Below are 6,000 nucleotides of genomic sequence, written 5' to 3' on the forward strand. Positions count from 1 at the left end.
GGAACGTGGATGGCAATCCATGTACCTGTAAAGCGTGAGCTTTGTTCTAGTATCCTAGAGTATGAGTCAAGGAGGGAAAATGTGGAATTATCCCACATGTAGTGGTGCAAGGATGTAGAGCTACTTAAAGCTCATTTCATGAATGAATAAACACAAGTATATTTTGCATTACATCTCTCTTGTTTATAGTGAGCTTGTGATGGCTTAGCAACAAGTCAAGATCATGTTTATGAGTCCAAGTTAATTGATCTTGGAACCTAATTTGCTTGAGAGATAATCTAGCCAACACACACACTCACTTGTGTGCACAATGTTTCTCTTTCATCCACCATAACTAGCACGATCCCATTCCCATCAAGTGGTATTAGAGCATGGGTATGCTAGCTAGGATAATTAATATGCATTTGTGTGATTATTGTTCTCTAATTTCTACTTGAATTAGATTAATACTTGCTAATCCCCAATCACCACTTGAACATGAGCATGCTCCACTACCCTATGGTGATTAGGTGAAGGGGAACTCGCATTCATAATTGATTTTGTGAGCATTTTTTCAATTTATGTACATCCTCTTGTGTTGACTTCCAACCCACTTTTCATTAACATTACTTTCACCGTATTATTCAATTGCTTGTGCAATTTATGTGTGTGCAAAGTGCTCGTCAAAGCCGTTTCGTAGAGCTCTACATGCATCAATCGCACCCTGACTGGCCATCTTATTAAGCCATCAAAATCCTCCATTTTTGGCCATAAATGACTGCTTGATCACATAATTTTTTGGAGGACATTAGCCCCCTAATTATTGGCACTAAGGAAAGGTGTGTGTGGAGTATTGTGTGCATGCTCTCTACCAAGCATAAGACAATTTTCCTTTGGAGTGTACACAAGAAAAGCCATAACGTTTCTTGGCTAGCTCACCAAATCTAGAACCTTTGACCTCCCAAGGGTTGTGGGGCCAAGCACCCATGTGGGCTTGTGGGAGGACTTCAACTCACAACACATTATAGTTCAAAAATGGTTGGATCCGCAAGGGGCTGAGCACGCGCTTATATGAAAAAGCTTTTTTTTTTTGCTTCTTACTGCCCCTGCATGCCTATTGGTGCCCACCTACCCGTGCTTGCTTGGCACCTCTGCCCTCCTGCCCGACCTGACTCGGTTGCATGAAAAGCTGACCTAGCTGCTGAAAGGCTACCCGACTGGCTGCCTTTGCATAACCGGCCTTCCAACGCTACCGCAGCCACCTATTGGGCCTTTCTTGAGTTCTTAAGAGCCAAGCCTACTAAGGTTGCATTCCCACGAGGATCTCCATGAATATCCCAACACCTTTAAGAACCTATTCCCACCACTGGAGCTACAGCCAAACCAAGAAATAAAAAGAAGAAGAGGCTTTGAAGCTACTCAAAAGGTTTCAGCAAGGAACTTCAAAGGTGGCTATCCAACAAGCATTCAAAGAAAACTTTCACATCAAGATTCTAATTGTGAAGAGGGGCTTCACGGCCGATGAAGAGGAGCTTAACAAAAGGAGTCCAGCTTCACAAAAGAACCCCCCCCCCCCCCCCCCCCCCCCCCCCTCTCTCTCTCTCTCTCTCTCTCGTTAAAACTTCAAAATCTTGCAACCAAGCACAAAAACTTGCAATTAAATTTTCTATCATCTCCTAAAAGTATTCGTGCTTGTGTAAAGAGGTAGACACTGGCTGGGAGAGTCTTCTAAGCTAAGACCCCTCTATTAGCACAATGGAAGAGAAAGGGCTTGGGAAATTTAATGGTGAGGGATTTCATACTTGGGAAACCAAGTCGAAAGGCTACTTAATGAAAAAGTAGTTGTGGGGAGTAGTCAAGCCAACACTCATTGTTTGATCCAACATCTACTGTTGGTGCACAAGTACTGACACGAGCTATGAGTGCAAAAAATCAAGCCAAGGACGTGCAGGCATTAGGAATCATAATCACTGCACTACATGACAATTGTGTACACTTTGTTGATGATTGTGATACATCATCAGCTGCATGGGAAGCACTAAAAAAAAACTTTGGAGCTAGGAAAAAGAAAATCAAAGTAAGCTTAAAGAAAGATCTATACAAATCACAAATGGAACATAACAAAGATATTGCAACCTTGGTTAATTGCCTCATAAGCAAGACCACACAGTTCTAGCTTATGTAAATAGTGCAGTAACAGTGGAGGACAAAATCGCAGTTCTTCTAGCAGCCTTATTGCCTAGCTTTGACCACATAATGACCATCATTGAGGAGAAGGATCCAAAACCAAATTTCCAAGATGTAATCAAATCTTTAATGTAGAAGGAAAATAAGAAAGGGAGGAATGCTACGTCAGTGGGAGGAGCTTTTGCAGTTGGCTCTAGTAACAAAACTAGCTTCAAGTGTGGCAAAGAAGGGCACATAGCAAAGGACTGCCTAGCGTCAAAGACTTGCAACATTTGTGGGAATAAGGGTCACCTTCCTTCCAAGTGTTTAAAAAATATAGAGGTAGCACCAAGAGAAATTCAAGGCCCAAAGACTATTTGGAAGGAGAAGACAAAGATGAGGATGAAGAAGAAGACGGCAACAGCCTTCTAGTCTACGATGACATTCTCTAGCTTTTTGTTTTGCCTTTTCCTTTTAGTTGTATTTGTTTGGAGATAGCTTGGACTAGCTTGGTCTCAATTTTATACATTTGTTCAAGGGGAGGTGTTTGAGTATCTTTTGGATTAGAGATAGTTCATCTCATGGATTGGGGATGGTCTCCTGGATTGGAGATGTTCTTTTTGCTCCTGGAGTGTGCTAGAGATGTCAGTTGATGTCAAGCTTCTTCAGCTTCTTCCTAGTCCAAATCTCAAGGGGAGGATTGTAAAGTATGAGCTTTGTTCTAGTGTCCTAGAGTATGAGCCATGGAGGGAGAAGGTGGAATTATCCCACATGTAGTGGTGCAAGGCTGTAAAGCTACTTAAAGCTCATTTCATGAATGAATAAACATAAGTTTGTTTTGCATTACATCTCTATTGTTTGTAGTGAGCTTGTGATGGCTTAGCAACAAATCAAGATCGTGTTTATGAGTCCAAGTTAATTGATCTTGGAACCTAATTCGCTTGAGTGATAATCTAGCCAACACACACTCACTCGTGTGCACGATGTTTCTCTTTCATCCACCATAGCTAGCAGGATCCCATTCTCATCAAGTGGTATTAGAGCACGCGTATGTTAGCTAGGATCATTAGTATGCATTTGTGTGATTAGTGTTCTCTAATTTCTACTTGAATTAGCTTAATACTTCCTAATCCCCAATCACCACTTGGACACGAGCATGCTCCACTGCCCTTTGGTGATTAGGTGAAGGGGAACTCGCATTCATCATTGATTTTGTGAGAATTTTTTCAATTTGTGTACATCCTCTTGTGTTCACTTCCAACCCACTTTGCATGAACATTACTTTCACCGTATTATTCAATTGCTTGTGCAGTTTATGTGTGTGAAAAGTGCTCATCAAAGCCGTTTCTTAGAGCTCTACATGCGCCAATCGCACCCCATTTGGCCATCTTATTAAGCCATCAAAATCCTCCATTTTTTGCCTTATTTGATTTCTTGATCACTTAATTTTGTGGAGGACATTAACCCCCTAATTATTGGCCCTAGAGGGAGGTGTGTATGGAGTAGTGTGTGCATGCTCTTTTGCTGAAAGTAAGCACAAGAAAATTTTCCTTTGGAGTGTACACAAGAAAAGCCATAAGGTTTCTTGGCTAGCTCACCAAATCTAGACCCTTTGACCTTCCAAGGGTGGTGGGGTCAAGCACCCATGTGGGCTCGTGGACGAACTTCGACTCTCAACGCATTATAGTTCAAGTTGTGGTCAATTCCGCAAGGGGCTAAGCACGCGCATATAAGAAAAGATTTTTTTGGTTCCCGCTACCCTTGCATGCTTGTTGGTGCCCACCTGCCCGTGCTTGCTCATCACCTCTGCCCTCCCACCCAACTTGACCTCGCTGCTCGAAAAGCTGACCTAACTGCCCAAAGCCTGCCCGACTGCCCGCCTTTGCATAACCGACCTTCCGACACTACCGTAGCCACCCGTTGTGCCTTCTCGAGTTCTTAAGAACCAAGCCTACTAAGGTTGCCTTCCCACAAGGATCTCCAAGAAAATCCTAACACCTTTAAGAACCTATTCACACCACTGAAATAAAAAAAGGGAGAATAAAAGAAGAGGCTTTGAGGCTACTCAAAAGGTTTCAACAAGGTTCTTTAAAGGCGGCTATCTAGCAAGCATTCAAAGGAAACTTTCACATCAAGCTTCTAACCGTGAAGAGGTGCTTCACCGCCGATGAAGAGGACCTTCACAAAAGGAGTCACGCTTCACAAAAGGAATTCTCTCTCTCTCTCTCATTTAAAGCTCAAAATCTTGCAGCCAAGCACAAGAACTTGCAATTAAATTTTCTATCATCTCCTAAGGGGTATTCATGCTTGTGTAAGAGGTAGACACTGGCTAGGAGAGTCTCCTAGCCAAGACCCCTCTATTAGCACAATGGAAGAGAAAGGGTCTTAGATTAGGAGAGTCTCCTAAGCTAAGACCCCTCTATTAGCAGAATGGAAGAGAAAGGGCTTGGGAAATTTAACGGTGAGGGCTTTCATACTTGGCAAACCAAGTTGAAAGGCTACTCAATGGAAAAGCAGTTGTGGGGAGTAGTAAAGCCAACACTCAAAGCCAACACTCACTAATCCAACATCTACTGCTGATGCTCAAGTACTGACACAAGCTATGAGTGCACAAAATCATGCCTATGACGAGCAGGCATTAGGAATTATAATCACTACACTACATTACAATTATGTACACTTTATTGATGATTGTGATACATCATGAGCTGCATGGGAAGCATTAGAAAAAAACTTTGGAGCTAGGAAAGAGAAGAAAAAAGTGAGCTTAAAGAAAGATCTATACAAATTACAAATGGAACATAAGGAAGATATTGAAAGCTTTGTCAATTGCCACAAAAGCATGACCATGCAACTGGCTTATGTAATCAGTGCAATACCAGAGGAGGACAAAATTACAGTCCTTCTAGCAGTCTTACTGCCTAGCTTTGACTAGATAACGACCATTATTGAGGAGAAGGATCCAACACCAAATTTCAAAGATGTAATTAACTCTTTAATGTCCGAGGAAAATAAGCAAGGGAGGGATGCTACTTCTGGTGGAGGAGGTTTTTTTGTTGGCTCTAGTAACAAAACATGCTTCAAGTGTGGCAAAGAAGGGCACATAGCAAAGGACTGCCTAGCATCGAAGACTTGCAGCATTTGCAGGAAGAAGGGTCACCTTCCTTCCAAGTGTTTCAAAAAAGATAGAGGCAATACCAACAGAAATACAAGGCCCAAACTCTATTTGGAAGAAGAAGACAAAGATGAAGATGAAGGAAAAGGCATTAATAGCCTTCTAGTCTACGACAACATTCTCTAGCTTTTTGTTTTGCCTTACTCTTTCAGTTGTATTTGTTTGGAGATAGCTTGGACTAGCTTGGTCTTAGTTTTGATACATTTGTTTGAGGGGAGGTGTTTGAGTATCTTTTGGATAAGAGATAGTTTGTCTCCTGGATTGGGGACAATCTCCTTGATTGGAGATGTTCTTTTTGCTCTTGGATTGGAGTGTGCTACCGATGTCAATTGATGTCAGCTTCTTTAGTTTCTTCCTAGTCCAAACCTCAAGGGGAGGATTGTAAAGTGTGAGCTTTGTCCTAGTGTCCTAGAGTGTGAGCCAAGGAGGGAAAAGGTGGAATTATACCACATGTAGTGGTGCAAGGATGTAGAGCTACTTAAAGCTCATTTCATGAATGAATAAACACAAGTCTATTTTGCATTACATCTCTCTTGTTTATAGTGATCTTGTGATGGCTGAGCAAAAAATCAAGATTGTGTTTATGAGTCCAAGCTAAATGATCTTGGAACCTAATTTGCTTGAATGATAATCTAGCCAACACACATTCACTTGTGTGCATGATGTTTCTCTTTCATCCA

Source organism: Adiantum capillus-veneris, chromosome 26 (genome assembly GCF_014529385.1).
Source record: "Adiantum capillus-veneris isolate H3 chromosome 26, ASM1452938v2, whole genome shotgun sequence".
In the NCBI taxonomy this organism is placed as follows: domain Eukaryota; kingdom Viridiplantae; phylum Streptophyta; class Polypodiopsida; order Polypodiales; family Pteridaceae; genus Adiantum; species Adiantum capillus-veneris.